General features: G+C 44.8%; 1 protein-coding gene across 2 annotated transcripts in view; it reads right to left on the bottom strand.

The window, feature by feature from the left end:
* Positions 1-16,973, bottom strand: part of SV2C (synaptic vesicle glycoprotein 2C) — a 163,764-nt gene that overhangs the window by 77,447 nt on the left and 69,344 nt on the right. The gene's annotated exons all lie outside the window — the stretch shown is intronic.

Genomic DNA, 16,973 nt, shown 5'->3' with positions numbered 1-16,973 from the left:
ATTGCCCCAGTGTACACTTCTCTACACACGTGTGCGAAGTCACATCAGTCGTCTCCAACTCTACATACTTCAGAACTGTATCAGTTCAAGCCCCCGCCCCCTTCTCCCCAATTCTCTCTTCCTCCTCACTTTCAGCTTTTAGCCACGGAGGCCCCAACCACAGGATGGCTTTGAAGAGGAGGGAGGGCTTTGTCTCCTGTCCGTTGACCCCCGTGGGATGTGGGCACTGTCCACACACATCACTACTCGACACACACTGGGCACCATCTTGCCCTCTCTTAACAGGAAAAGGGAGGGGCTAACATTAGATCTGGAACTCGAATGAGAGAACTGGAAAAGAAGGAATTTGCATGTAGATGAGTGGGAATTGGAGAGTCTGCTTTGGGAGGGTCAGTTGGCCTGGCTTGTTGGTAACTAAACTCCCTGGAGGATTTGCCTCCCAAGTCCAAATAGAAGTAAGAAATATGACTCCTGGAAGGAGTAGTGGATCTCCATTTCACAATCTTACTATCGATTTCTAACTGTCCAGTTTGAAGGAAAAAAGAAACGAACTTGAAATCTGGAAGCCAACCTCTTCTATCCAGAGGAGATTCTCAGGTTCTAAAGCAACAGATGGCATTGCCAAGTTGAATGGCATGGGGAGAGCTCTGAGCGGCTGAACTGCCTTTTTCTACCAGGATGGGGGTCCTCAGCCTGGCAGACACAGGGATGGGAGTAGGAAGGGCAGGTATCAATGGGGCTCCTGTTTTCTGCCAATTTATACAAATGTTGGTTCTAGAAACTTCCCTGCTCTCCTAGCTAGGCCATTTGGAAGATCTATTCTGGAAGGAGGAGGAGGAAGGGAACTACCCCGGAGTTGTAGTCTTTAACGTTGGAAAGCCGGACGTGAGCCAGAGTGGGTTCCTGAGTGTCAAGAACTTGACATCCACAGCTTCTTGAGTGTCAGCCCAGTAGAATCGGAACCCACATAGTGAAGCCACGGAGTGTGGAGACATGCTGTGTGATTCCGGATTCCTGCTCCTCCGCTTTACTAGCTGAGTGACCTTGGGCAAATACTTAAATTCTCTGGGTCTCCATTTCTCATCTGTAAAATGTACATAATGATAGCGCCTCTTCACAGGATAGTTATCAAAAAATTAAAGGATTAATATATTACCAAATATATTTAAATATTTATTCCAATATTTAAAATATTTTCTATATAACCACATATATTATATATACATATTTATATTATATATAATATATTACTAAAACTAGTAATTCATGTTAGTGAAGAGACCAACAGGACATCTTTCCAGGAGGTGAGTGGTGGGTTTTCCCTCACACCCATCCCTCAAGTTCCTCCTATTCCCTCCCCTGGCAAGGTGACCTCAGCCTCAAACACGAAACCACAGAAGTCTGGAGAGCAAGCCGTCAGTTTTTTTTCCTTAACAATCTGGATTTTTCCATCCTCCCCACTCTGCCAAGTCCTGAGTGCAGCACAAAATGGTCCTTCTCAGCATGACAGTTAACTCATTCCTGGAGCCACTCCCCTGTGAGGCTCCTCTGCTGTGAACCACAGACTCCCGGGTCACTGTAGGCCCCCTTCTGCTTGGTGTTTCTTCCATCAGGGGTCTCGGTGCTCATCAAATCATTACCATGCAGAGAGGCTTTTCTTTGAGAGACACCCAAGTGGATGGCATTTGGCTGGAACTGATTCTCAGTAGGGAGACAGTCTCCCTGCCTTCTTCTTCTTCTTGTTCAATCACTCAGTCATGTCCAACTCTTTGTGAGTGACTCTATGGACTGCAGCATGCCAGGCTTCCCTGTCCTTCACTATCTCCCAGAGTTTGCTCAAGCTCATGTCCTTTGGATTGATGATGCCATCCAATCATCTCATCCTCTGTTCTCCTCCCACCTTCAATCTTTCCCAGCATCAGGGTCTTTTCCAGTGACTCAGCTCTTTGCATCAAGTGGCCCAAGTACTGGAGTTTCAGCTTCAGCATCAGTCTTTCCAATGAATATTCAGGGTTGACGTCCCTTAGGATTGACTGGTTCGATCTCCTTGCAGTCCAAGGGGCTCTCAAGAGTCTTTTCAGCACCACTGTTTGAAAACATCAATTGTGTGGCACTCAGCCTTCTTGATGGTCCAACTCTCACATCAGTACTGGGAAAACCATAGCTTTGACTATATGGACTACCTGCCTACACATTGTCTAACAAATGGCTGATACCTCAAATAAACACAACAGTCTAGATCCCTCAAGCAGCCTGCAAAGGCTACTGAAGACACTTTAGAATTGGAATGTGAGTCATGGGCCAAAAGAAAAAAAAAGGAGAGACAGTAAGGGACAGAGGAAAATGACAATAACCTAGAAGCTTGAGAACCACTTTCAATTACAATGTTGAAGCATAAGCTTAGCAATGGCAAAACCTGGGGCAACCAGTTGGCTACTTGCAATTCTGGAGTTCTGAGTAATGGCTCTTGCTGATGTCTGAGCTGGGTGAAATGTGATAGAACAAACCTCACTTGGAACCCCAGCAGCCACAACTGTCACCAGGATGGAAATCCATTTCTAAAAATGCTGGTTCACAAAGGAAGAAAAAACCTCACACCATAACTTTGTTTAATAAAACTCATGAGAACTGGGAGCAGCTGTCTTGGATCAGGCATGTGGAGGGGTGTAACATCGCTGTCTAGGGTATTTATCCATCACCCTGTGACTCAATCAAAACACTCAGTATGGGCTAAACTGGGTCAGGCACTGTGATTGGTACCATGGAGGCTATAAAGATGATGAAGTCTTTTTTTTTTTTTATTAGAGTCAATTTATAATATTGTCTTAGTTTCAGTTGTACAGCATGATGATTCAGTATTTTTGCAGATTATTTTCCATTATAGGTTATTTAAAGATAATGGATAGAATTCCCTGTGCTATACAGTATATCCTTGTTGCTTATCTATTTTATATATAGTAGCTTATATCTGTTAATCCCATATCCTTAATTTGTACGCCTACAACCCCCTCCCTTATATTATTTTTTAAGATTTGACAAGTATTACATAGTATTTTTCTTTTCTATCCAACTTGTTTCACTAAGTATAATATTCTCCAGGTCTATTCACATTGCCACAAATGGCAGTATTTCATTATTTATAGCTGAGTAATATTTCATTTTGTGTGTGTATGTCCATGTACACACACACTCCACATCTTAAGCCAACTGTCTGTTGACGGACACTTAGGTTGCTTCCCTGTCTTGGCTATTGTCAACAGTGATGCTATGAACATTATTCATATTGATTCAGAGTAGCATGTGCTCAGTTGCTCAGTCATGCTAACCCTTTGTGACCCCATGGACTGTAGCCTGCCAGGCTCCTCTGTGCATGGGACTGTCCAGGTAAGAACACTGGAGTGGGTTGCCATTTCTTCCCCCAAGGGATCTTCCAGACCCAGGGATCAAACTCGCATCTCCTACATTGGCAAGTAGACTCTTTACCACTGAGCCACCTGGGACATTGGTGTGCATGTAAAAGATGACTCAGTCTTGATCTCTGGCCTCAGAGTCCAGAAATTGCTTAGAATACTAAAGAAACATTTTTTAATTGAAGGTATGAAAAGAATTCTAAAAAGTAGCCCCAGAAGAAGGCAGAGATGTATACCAGGAACAAGAAGGGCATGGTGATTTTCTCTGTGAAATGAAAACACTAAAACACTGCACCATGTCAGTACGTTGGTTTACTGCACATGGGCGAGTAGACCCAAGTTTGGTTCATTAACAACGAGATGAAAGTTCATAAACCACCAAAAATAATTCTCCTGTGTGACGATGATGACTGCCAATCAGGTATTCTGCATCCCACCCTTCCCTCAGGAGGTCCCTGCGGGCCCTTCTTCCTTCTCACTAGACCATGCTAAGGCCCTGCATGTCTGGCATCACTAGCTCACTTCCAACCTCTAAGCAAAACTATGCTCTCACTCTCTGGTCGCTGGGACTCCTCCAGGGACCCAGTTCCACTCCCCTTGGCTTAATGGCACAGTTGCTCTGTGTACCTGATGAACAGGAGTCCCACCTGCCTTTCCCTTCATTATGAAATCTTCCTCCCACACAGACTCCCAGAGATGTGTTGTCTTATCCATGAGCACAAAGTAATTACCTGTCTTCTCCCTTCCAGCTTAGCTCTTTGGCTTCAGTTCAGTTCAGTTGCTCAGTCTTGTCTGACTCTTTGCGACCCCATGGACTGCAGCATGCCAGGCTTCCCTGTCTATCACCAACTGCTGGAGCTTGCTCCAACTCATGTCCATCGAGTCAGTGATGTCATTCAACCATCTTATCCTCTGTCGTCCCTTTCTCCTCCTGCCTTCAATCTTTCCCAGCATCAGGGTCTTTTCCAATGAGTTGGTTCTTTGCATCAGGTGGCCAAAGTATTGGAGTTTCAGCTTCAGCATCAGTCCTTCCAATGAATATTCAGGACTGATTTCCTTTAGGATAGACTGGTTGGATCTCCTTGCAGTCCAAGGGACTCTCAAGAGTCTTCTCCAACACCACAGTTCGAAAGCATCCAACTCTCACATCCATACACGACTGCTGGAAAAACCATAGCTTTGACAAGACGGACCTTTAAACCAGGTGGATCCTAGGCCAAATTCGGCACCTAGCTTACAAGTGCATGCTGTTTGTTTCATAGAGTGTTTTGAAAATGTTTTGAAAAAATTGGGTCATTATGATAGAACCACTTTGGAAAACACTTTGTTTCTCATCAAGTTACCCACACTTACCAAACAACCCAGGAATCCTTCTCCTAGGAATTTACCCAAGAGAGATGAAACTTCATTCACACAAGGATTCATACTCAAATGTTCACAGCAACATTATTCTCAACAGCCCAACTGTAAACAATCAAAAAAGTCCATCAATTGGTGATTGGATCAATAAACTATGGTCCATCCATAATGGATGCTACTCAGCAACGGAAAGGAATGAACCCTCAAACACCCAACTTGAATGTGGATGAATCTCAAAGGCATTATGCTAAAGCAGAGTCCGGAGGTGAGAGTTTTATACTATATGATGTATTTCATTTACATAAAATTTTACAAAAGATGAAAAGCATATCTTTGCTTACCAGGTGCCAGGCATGATGGGAGGGACTTGACTGCAAAGGGGCATGAGGTAACTTTTTGGTGATGGAAGTATGCTTTATCTTGATTGAGGTGGTAGTTAGAGCTGTATCCTTTTGCCAAATCTCATCACTTAAATTGATGTATTTTATTCTAGCTGTATTTGTTTTCTGTTGCTCTATAACAAATTATTGCACTCAGGGGCTTTAAAATCACAAAAATTTATTATCTGAAGTTCTGGAGGTCAGAAGTCCAAATGGACTTCATTGCAGTAAAAGTCCAAATGGACCTCACTGCACTAAAAGCAAGGTGTCAGCAGGGCTGTATTCCTTATGGAGACTTCAAGGGAGAATATATTTCCTTACCTTTTCCACCTCTTGAGGCTGCTCATATTCCTTGGCTCAGGGCCCTCTTCCTCCATCCTTAAAGCCAACACCACTAAGCCAAGTCTTGCCCATACAACCGCTTACCTGGTTCTTCCTGCTTTTACAGACCTTTGTGATTAGATTGAGCCCACCAGTAATCTCACCACTTTTAGGTCAGCTGATTAACAACCTTAATTGCATTTAACCTTAATTCCCCTTTATCCTGTAACCTCACATATTCACAGGTTCTGGGGGTTAGGGTGTGGACATCTTTGCAGACCATCATTCTGCTGACCACATGGCATATCTCTAAAAGGATACGGTTAAAAATTGGTAGATTGAAAATTGGAGAGACTTCATATAAATATCCAGAATACTGCCTTCTCTTGGTAAATCAGATCTGGTCACACTAGGCTTCAATAGTTGTGTGGCTAAATCTGCTGCAGCTGAGTAGCTGCCAACAGTCATGTCTGACCCTGAGCGACCCCATAGACAGCAGCCCACCAGGCTCCCCTGTCCCTGGGATTCTCCAGGCAAGAACACTGGAATGGGTTGCCATTTCCTTCTCCAATGCATGAAAGTGAAAAGTGAAAGTGAAGTCGTTCAGTTGTGTCCGACTCTTAGCGACCCCATTGACTTCAGCCGACCAGGCTCCTCCATCCATCGGATTTGCCAGGCAAGAGTACTGGAGTGGGGTGCCATTGCCTTCTCCAGAGAGGACACAGACACTGTCAAACTTTGTTGCAGTACTGTTTCTCGCCAGCTTCACCTATTTACATCACCTGCTTGGTCACTAAGATATTTACACTGGCCTTCTCAGTCTTAAACTGTTAAGTCAAATGAAACCAAGACTCTCTGACCCTTCACATGTCCCCTTCCCTTTTTCCTCCACTTGATCTGTCAGGCTGACGTGTTCTCTCCATCTAACTTGTAACACCGTCTCTATGTTGAAAAACACAGTGGAGATCAACCTGGCTCCAGCAAGGCCAAATTCCCAAATCCATCACAGCATTTGAGAAAGGTGTTCTGTGAACTCACAAGCTGAAACAGCGAAGATGAAAATTAAAGACTGGATTTAGGATTCGTCACTATTACCCAAGAAGAGATGTTTCCCTACACTCCCACTTTAGCCTAGAAGCATCTCTGGCTTCCAGCTTGGGGCCAGGCACAGTGTAGACACACAACAAATGTATGTACCCCCAAAGTTCAGTGTAATATCTCATAGAGCAACTCAAATAAAGGCTAAATCTCAGTTTGTTTAGCAGCGATGGGGGAAAAGTACTGAGACCCATTTCTTTGTAGGATAACTTCAACTTAAAGACAGAAAAATCACATTGCTTCCATGATCCTCAACTGATTTCCTAACCCTTGCCAATCATCTCATCAAGATATGCTTTGAATCTGTTGAGAAGATGGGACAAGGGAATATGCAAATGGATGAAACAGCAAATCTCTTCTACTACTATCGGACTAAACAGGCAACAAGAGTGCTTTCTAGTTAGGATGCTCACTGGATTAAGATCTACAGTAACCATCCCACTCTGCTCCAGCCCACAGCATTTTCTCTCGCCATATCTTGCCCCCTTTAATTTTGCCAGATTTAGAGTCTGACCGCTGCCATGTCCCCACTACACAGTTCTCAGGCTCACTGTTTTCCAGCCTCTTTGCAAGAGTCCTCCCAAAGCCTCAGGGCTGCCTTCTGTCCTGGATACTCCAGAGTGTGAGGAGAAGCACAGCAGATGAGCAGATGAGCTCACTGGGGAGTGAGCGTAAGAATGAGGAATACGTGGACAACGCAGTTCAACCTGTCCCCCAAGGAGAAACATACTCCAACATTAACTAAAATACTGTGTGTGTGTGCTCAGTCGTGTCTGACTCTTGGCAACCACATGGACGGCAGCCCACCAGGCTCCTCTGTCCGTGCAATTTTTTTCAGGCAAGAATACTGGAATAGGTTGTTATTTCCTTGGGGATCACCCAAGTCAGGAACCAAACCTGCGTCTCTGGTGTCTCCTGCACTGGCAGGTGGATTCTTTCCCACTGTGCCCCCTGGGAAGCCCATATAAAAAATTAGGTACTTCCTAAAGAAGAAACACCTACTAAACTTGAGAAGACTCCATTAAGAATTACTAAGATTCCCCCATCATGGCTTCCACCTCAAATCCTGTCCTATTTAATAATCTATTCTAACGAGCTATCCTGGGCATTGATTGTGCATCTTTAGGAGTTACATAGCTATGCTCAGTGGAGTTCAGCTGTGCCAAATGGTCACATAGGCTAGGAGGCCACACCTGGGTCTTTAACTGGGCTTGCCTTGGGACCCTCCAAAAGCAACTCAGAGAAAATCTAAGTGCAGTTTTGACAGAAAGACAACTGCACAAAATATAAACATTCAATCAACCCATAAGAGAACAGAAACTTCCAGGTCATTCAGCATCAATGCCTCTGCTGGTAAGTTACATAAAAGCTGAAGTTTGACTTACTCCTTACAAATGAAAGAATATTATACTTGTAGAAAATAGATGGGCAGCTCTGTGGCCTTTGGCCTTAACAATCTGGGCAAGCGAATGGAGTATTCCTCTGGGGACCCCGATATGCATATAGCAGAAAAATGAAGTCCAGATTCTATAGCTTATATCTTGAGATATCAGGGAAGCCTTCTCTACCTTCCCCATGAAATTGTAAATTTCTCTTGCCCTCTAAACCAGTTCAATATTATTGACAGAAGTTTGGGGAATGATCATATACTCAAACAAGGAACATTTTAGAAGGTGACAATTTTTATATCCCCCCAGGTGACAGTTCATTTAAAGGCACAGCAGTTGATTACCAAGACTTGGTAATGGTGCTAATTGTAAGGCTTGGATAACAGACCTAATTAGGTTAATGACAAATTCAGCCCAGCAGGGGTATTTTCAGGACCATGCTTTTCAAACACACACACACATACATATTTTGTCTAGGTCATAATAAAGAGATGTGCAGAGAAATGAGGCAGGAAGTTCTTATAGAATCATAAGGCTATCATTTAGACTTTATACTTCAGGAAGAAAACAAGGTAACTGTTTCAGAGTTAGATTTTGTAATAGGCATCCAACAAGAAAAACAATGGGGAAAAAAAAGTCCCCAAATGCCTTCAAAGCAGGGGTGCTTTTGATGGCTGGAAAGCCCTTTGTTTGCTAAGAGCACAAGGAGTGCTGCTGTGGACTGAACTGTACCTCCCCAAAATTCAGAGCTACAACCCTAACTCCCAATGTGACTGTATCTGGATGGGATCTTTATGAGGTCCTTAAGGTTAAGTGAGGCTGTTAGAGTAGGGCCCTAGTTGAATGGAAGAAGAGGAAGACAGAGATCTCTCTCTCTCTCTTCCTCATGAGGACACAGCAAGAAGACAGCCAGAAAGAGAACCCTCAGCCAGAAACTAAACTGATCAGCCACTTGGTCTTGGATTCCCCAGCTTTCAGAACTGTGAGAAAATACAGTTTTGTAGTGTAAGCCACCTAGTTAATGGTATTTCGTTATGGCGGCCCAAGCAGAGCAGTAGATGCGAGTTTCCACGTTTGGAGCTAGAAGCTGGGCAGGGCTGAATTTTTCTCCGTAAGAAAGGAGAGTGGGGTGGGCCGCACAGTTAGGTTCCTGGGGGAGGAGACGGAAGCCCGTGAAGCTGCTTGCTGTGCGGGAAGGGGGAGAGAGAAGACACAAGATAACCTTGGAAGGAAACACAAAAGTCAAATGGGGGGTTGTAAACTGGGATAGAAAGCGTGTGATGTAAAAGACTCTTAAGACGGTTTCTTATGATATCTTCAGTAAGGCAATTTTTATAATAACAGAATTCTGGGTGTGGTCGGTTTTTCTCATGCAAATGATGGAGGCTTAGCGCTTAGAGTGCTCAGCAAGAGCTGAGATACATCCCTCAGATACATGAGGTGACGTATGGCTGCCATATGGGCCATAAACACACGCTGTAGGGACCACAGAAATGCTTCCAAATTACCCTCTGTGTTGCTCTTTTGTCATGTCTGGAGAACATTTTGAAGAAATGAGAATCGGAAAGCTGGTTCTAATTCCTAATCTTCCATTTTCTGTGTCACTTTGGGAAATGACAAATTTTCTGTGCAGCAGGCTCTCCATTCCAAAGATGAGAATGACACTTACTGCTGCTTTTGTTCCCAAGATTATTAGAATAAATAAGGTGATAAATGTGGAGATGCCCTTCAATTAATTTTGTTTTCTACTTTTTATTTTGAATTAGAATCACAGAAAGTTGCATAGGTAGTCCAGAGAGATCCCAGGATCCCTTCTTCACTCTGTCTCTCTTGGTGCTCAGAAATGAAGATCTTAAACAGCTGTTCTACGACACCGAAAGCAGGAAACTCACAGTGGAATATGTGTATAGGTCTTTGTCATTTTATCACATGTGTGGACTTACATACCCACTTGCATTCAAAACATTAATCCATCAGTACAAAGATCTCTGGAGGCTACTCCATTAACAGTCATACCCCCTTCCCTTCTCCCTGTCACCCCTAGTCCCACCAACCAATCACTAAACTGTTCTCCATCTCTTTGTCATGTCTAGAATGTTATGTAGGATATCTTTGGAGATTGTTTTTTTTTTTTCACTCACAAAATGCCTTTGACGTCTCTCCTAGCTGCTATATTAACTGTTCATTTGCTTTTATTGCTGAGTAGAATTCTATGGTATTGCAGACATTCTGGTTGTTTCCAGTTTGGGGCTATTACAAATAAAACTGTCCTAAATAAGCACGCACAAGTGTTTGTGAGGACACACATTTCCATTTTTCTGGGACAAATGCTCAGGAGGACAGCTGTCAGTTGTACGTTAGGTGTGTCTGTTTTTGTTGTTGTTGTTGTTGTTTTTTAAGAAAACTCCAAATTACTTTACAGCACAGGGCACTATTTTGTGCTCCCACCAGCAACAGATGGGACATGAGATTTCTTTGCATATTCACTAACATTTGGTATTGCCATTAATTTCTTAAACTCATTTTTATACTATAAAAAGTACTTGTTATTCCATTTCAAGGCAAACCCTAATATCAACAGCTCTTGCAGGATAAACCCCTATCTATAGTAAATATATCAACATTTCTGTCTTTATTTATTGTAGATATAGGTGCTATGATCCCTACCAGAGACCACGTTCTCCAGGATTTGTGGAAGACATTCTGCTAGTCAGGCTGGGGTTCATATTCCAGCTTTGGGGAGAAACCCAGGGGTCTAGTCAACTGTGATCTGAGGATGGGGGAAGTCTGGCCCACTGAAATCCTACCAAGGGCTCACCTGTCTGAGGCTTGCTACAGCCTTGCACCTACATTTTCTGAAACTGACATATAAGGGTCACACTAGCCCTAACTGTGGTTTGTTTAGTTGCTATGTCATGTCCAACTCTGCGACTCCATGGACCTCTGTCCATGGGATTCTCCAGGAAAGAATACTGGAGTGGGTTGCCATTTCCTTCTCTAGGGGATCTTCCTAACCCAGGGATCAAACCCGAGTCTCCTGCATTGGCAGGCGGGTTCTTTACCACTGAGCCACCGGGGAAGCCCAGCCCTAACTGTACCCACCTTCATATGGGCTCGGATTCTCCTTCTGACACACGTTAGTCTGTGCTAAGCACCTTATCTCAGTGAGGGCCTGGGACACCTTATCTATGACACACATTGGTAACTATGATTTTCTAACCACAGGTGGTACCCCTAAGGATGGCATCCTGCAAAGAAAACAACTCTTTTTAATATTCCAGTTCCTTCTTCCTCCCTTAGCTCAACCTCAGCCCCATTTACGGAAAGAAAGCTACACTTGATGAGCACTTGTGTCAGGCCCTGTGCTAAGTAACCACTTTTTGTATACAGTCCTTTAGTACAGCACCCTGTAAGGGTATTTTGCCCATTTTATAGATGAGGCCACTGAGAGTCAGAGAGCCTAAGTAAGCGTCCTAAAGGTGACAAAGCTGGAAGAGCAGCAGAGATGGCTTGGAGCCAGGGCCTGTCTTAGGTCAGCCCATGCTGCCTGCCTGCGTCCAGAGCACAGGAGACCTCGCTACTGAGACAGAGCTTGGCTCCGGGATGTCCATGTAATGCACAGGTCAGCTAGCGATGCATGCCAGCAGGTAAGGGCCATCAGCTCTTGTGCCACGTACCTGAGCGGTGGCACCATGCCTTTACAATGGATCTTCATATGGGATGTGCCCTTTGGTTATTAATTCATCCAACAAACACGTGGATGGAAGATTCTGATTCACTGGGCTTCGGGTTATCCAGATTCTATGGTATTGTTTATTCCTTGATTCTCTCTCATTATCTTTACATTTTTTCTCCTCTCTGCTTCCCCTGATCTCACTCTCTAGGCAAGGTTTAGCTCATTTTAGCTCATTTTCCCTCTTTCCTGTAACTCCGAGCTCACACTGGGCTGTGCTGACAAAGTCCAGGTTTCCCATATAAGATATGAACCTGATAGCAGTAACAGCTACCACTTTTGAACACTAGTTAAACTAGGTGTTCTAACATGATCATTTCACTGAATCCCCAAATGCTGACTTAGGAAATGGGACTGGGGGGACTGAAAAGCTTGACAAAGCTCACACACCTAGAAGCGGCGGGGCTAAGACTCAATAATCAGCTTTCACTGTTGTCTCTTGCTGTGCGCTGCAGTGCCTTCCTTCTTGTGCACAAAATGTACACGGCCTTCCCTGTTTCATTCATCAACCAGACAGCTATTAGACTATCCCCTCCTACCTTCAGCCCAGTTCCACTATTCGGGGGAAGAAATGCATTAGCTTCACGTTTCTTGTAACTACAGGAAGTAGAAGACATCTTGATAATTCAGACAACTTCAGGACTATGTGTGTTTTTAAGCCCAGACACCACACTATAGCTGGAAGGGGAGGGCTGTGTGGGGTTTGGGCTTTGTGGGCATCCCCAGCTTGGTCCCTGAGGTCTGCAGCAAAGGGCTGGCATTGGGGGCGATAGAGATGCTCCGGTGCTGAGCACAGCCTGGGTGCCGTACGCTTTAAGAGCTGAGGCGCTTCGTGCTGAACCGATAGCCTTCTCACTTAGCTAACTGAATCCCTTGCTGTGCACTGTCAGGCATCTGGGCAGGGGACAGCACCTCATCTGACACGCACACAAATATAAAAGAAAATGACGACAGAGAGTTTAATGGAGCAGAAAGTGCAGCAACCCTGCAATGACTCCAAAGCATGGGACGCAATGAAAGCTCTCAGCCAAGGAGGGAAAGGACCCAGGATTCAGCTCCCTGTCCCATTTTCTCCTTAAGGCATCAGGGCTTGCATTCAATGCTGATGTGTCCTAATTGAGAGGGGGTGTGGGGGAGGGGAGAAAGGCTGCTCGTCAAGACAGCCTTTGCATCTCTTCCATCTGCTCTCAAACACCGTGCTTGTTCTTTTGTGAATCGGAAGCCAGTATCCACTGCAGGTTGGAAGTCAGAGGTTTGGAAAGAGGTGTGGGTCAAGAGGAACCATACTTTCTAACATCTGCTCTCAGCGGCTCTGGGCACCTGAGCTTTGAGGCCAGGGCATTTCTTTCTGGGCAGGGTCTTCTACCCCCTCCCTAGCTTTATGGGGACTGCTCTTTGCCACAGGTTGAAAAAGTCCCAAAGCTCCTGGCTGGAAGGCGCTGGTCCCAGGGAGATGGTGGCAGGAAAGCTGCCTGGAGTGATGACATCCTGTACTCTGCCTCCTAACATCTCTTCAGAACCTTCAGGTGCTAGCAACCATCTGTCTCCAGGGAACACACAGTACACCGTCCTCTGATGCTGGTACGGAAACTCAGCCTCAGCTGCGGGCCAGGTGGATCCGAGGTCTGTGAGCAACGCCTGGCACAGCCTATATCTCAACTTGTCCACCCTGGTAGCCATTCAAACATCATTTCTGGAGGTTGTGTCTATCTTCCTAAGAGTCCCTCCAAGTTCCAACATCCCAAGTGACCAGCTCAAGGTCGACTTTGCTTCAGAAGCTTGTCGGGAATCAGAATCCAGGCCTCATGGCATCGGGCTCGGGTTTTGTGCACGGACTGCTCTGCCACAAATGCAGAAAGGTGACGTCCAGAAATACAAGCCTGACTGCGTTCCCCATGACTATACATATCATTTATCCCTTGACAATCTTGCCATGTGACGCCAATTACTAAATTCTTTCCTTCAGAGCAAATCTTATTACCAGCATGGGAAGGGCCAGTACATGACTCTGGGTCACTTTATTCTGCCCTGACTGCCTTCCCTGCCAGGGGAAAATTCAATCCACTGTACAGGTGGCAGTGGTCAGAGGTCCTCCAAATGAAAGAGGAGGCAGGGGCAAGGACCCCTATGCCCCTGTTTTTTCTGTGGGCCATGGCACCATTTATACCCTGCAGAATTTCAGAGGGAAAACAGAAAGCTGCTTATTTTCTCAGAGGCTGCAGGGAAAGTGGATGGATTTTTAACCCTTAGTCATTTTTAAGTAAAGTAAAAAGATGTGTCATCGGAAAGACACACATTAAAGTTACCTTTAAAGTGTGATTCTGAACCGGAAGTATGAAAAAGTCCTTTAGCCTGGATGAAACCAACAATATTAAAACTCCAACACCAACTGAGTAAGTCAAGCACACAGGTCAGGCTCACTCTTTATTCCAATTCACACCTGTATACACACGAGGCAGTCCCAGGGGCTCTGGCATCACCCACCGAGAGAGGTACAGGGCTGACAAATCTCAAACCTGACTGCATGCGAGAACCACCTGGGCTTGTTAAAAAGGAGATATGCCGAGTCCCCGTCCCAGAGAATCTGACTCAGTTGATTTGGGGTAGGATCCAAGCATGGGTATTTTCAGTGCGTGGGGGAAGTGGTAAACTTCCATTAAAAAGTGCTTATGAAGAAGTATAACCACCATATAATGACATGCACAAATCTAGAGCACCCAGCTTAATAAAACCTGGGCCCCAGATGGTTCATATGGTAAAGAGTCCACCTGCCAATGCGGGAGATGTGGGTTCGATCCCCGTGTCAGGAAGATCCCCTGGAGGAGGAAACAGCAACTCACTCCAGTATTGCTGCCTGGACAATCCCATGGACAGAGGAGCCTGCAGGGCTGCAGTCCATGGGGTTGCAAAGAGTAGGACACGACTAAGTGACTGAGCACACATGTGCTCTTAAAACCCATCCCCATCAAGATACAGAACATCCCCATCACCCCCAGAAGCTTCAGCATGGGACTTCTAAAACTTAACTCTTTTATTTTGAAAAAAAAAAAAAATTAAAACTCTTCAAGCTGCAAGAGTATAAAATGAACTCAGCAAGGGTATTTTAAAAACTCTCCCCTGTTGATTCTAACACAGACCCAGGATTAACAACAGTAATTGGCTGTGTTTTTCTTTTCCTCTTTTTTGGACACACCTCTGGCCATGGAAAACCTTCAGTAAAACATGGGCATAAGGTATTAATTTTTTGTTACTAATTTCTTAACCAGGTCATTATTGGTTCCTTCAATACAGAAAGTAATGTTGGCCTCAGATCCATTTGATTCTGCTGTATTGTGATTGTCTTTGTAACTTTTCAAGCATTGTTTACGGTTCACAACCTCCCGCTTTCTAGCTACATATGATCTCAGGAGACTTTTTGCCTCTAAATAAGAACATTTTATGTGTGCTTGTGGAAGAAAAAGGTGGGGATCATGCTCATTTTTCATAGTTCAGCCACGGACAGTTGAGGCAAAACCTGGAGCCCTCCAAGGGCTATTCAAGGTCAAGGGCAGGAATGTGCGAAAGGCAAGAACCTGGAGTGAGTGAGGAAGTGAGGAAACAAAGTCAACACCAAAAGCAGTCGTGTCCAGGCCCAGTAAATACGCACAGACGACAGAGGCCAGCCTGAGCTACTAGCTGAGGGAGGCCAGCAGGAGGCGTTCTGAGGTTGAGGCATGGTGGGAAGGGAGGACTGGAAGCGGGGGCAGGGGTGGGGGGGCAGTGAAGCCGGCAGTTAAGGGGCTGTACCGCCACCAGAGGCTGAGACGCAGAGCATGCTGGCCTCAGAAGGGGCCCAGGTGCCAGGCTGCGCTCTGCATGAGTCCCTGGCAGACACTGCCAGTGAGGCTGCAGCTGGGGCCACCCAGACCCGCCAGCTTATTTCACTTTGCACAAAAGCTGAATATGATTTAACGGCGGTTCTAGGGGCATTGCTGGGTACAGCTGGACTCTGCCCAGGTCCTTCATCTCCTTTTTGTCTCCTGATACATATTTCCTAAGAAACAATTCCTTATGTGGTAGCTAAGTGACTTTTCCATTTGGAATAGCAAGCTGAGTGGGGTGGGTGCTGGATGCTGCCATACAGGGGAAGTTCTGAGCATGGCTGAGGTCCTTAGGACCCAGATGAAGGAGGAGAATCTCCTTAATTCCTCAGATGGTGGCAGAAGGCAAGCCTCATGATAGATATGAACAGACAAGCCTCATGGTGGATATGGGTAATGGCCTGAATGAGGGCATCACTGGCCCAAAAGTGACTGAAGAGTTTAAAAATGAGAAACCTATCACACTAAAATGTTTGACAAAGAAAAGTTCTCTTCAGGACCAGTAACTAATTTCTTAAGTCTTGTGGGTGTTCTTTTTTTTTTTGGTACTTGTGTTGTTAAATAAACTTTGGTTTGCATATAACTTTCCAGGTTTATTAAAAGGAAGAGTGTGACAACATGAATTTTAAAGCTCAGTAAACTCCAAAGCTTTGTTTTGGAAAACAAATCACAATGCATCTGAACCTTGAAGTCCATCTTGTCTTTGATTTTAGCAATGAGTTAAATTCACTTAAATTTGTTTCCTAACAGAACCACACTTTATAATGAAAAGTTGCTCTGTTCTTTTTTTTTTTTAAAGGCAGAAACATAGAAAATGAGCAAATAGTAAATTTTTAAAATCTAATTTTTTGAGATTTCAGATAGAACAAAGAGTGAGGTTTTGAAGCCATGGTGGTTTAAATATATCCAGTATTAATGCTTTGTCAGCTTCATCCTGCTCTCACACACACACATGCACACACTCATATGCACACGCACTCATGCACACACACTCATACACACACATGCACACACACTCATACACACATATGCACACACTCATACACACACATGCACACACACTCATGCACACATGCACACACTCACACACACGTACACACACTCATACACACACATGAACACACACACACATGCACCCACTCATGCACACACATGCACACACACACATGAACACACACTCATACACACACATGCACACGCACTCATACACACATAAATATAGCTGGAACAGGTACCTTTCCCTCTCCTTCTATATCGAATTCAATTCCTAGATTCTGTTAACCTCTCCTGGCATTTCGCGGTTTATGGGTGAAGCACCTGGGAGCTGTGGCTTCTGACGGCGTGAGTGCTGCTCAGAAACACGAAACCTTCAGGTGTCCTGAGGTGGCAGAACAGTGAGTACTCAGGGAAGCCTGAGGAGGGGA

The sequence above is a fragment of the Ovis canadensis genome, chromosome 7 (genome assembly GCF_042477335.2).
Source record: "Ovis canadensis isolate MfBH-ARS-UI-01 breed Bighorn chromosome 7, ARS-UI_OviCan_v2, whole genome shotgun sequence".
In the NCBI taxonomy this organism is placed as follows: Eukaryota; Metazoa; Chordata; class Mammalia; order Artiodactyla; family Bovidae; genus Ovis; species Ovis canadensis.
The sequence above is the reverse complement of the archived record's forward strand: the minus strand, read 5'-3'. Positions and strand labels throughout refer to the sequence as shown.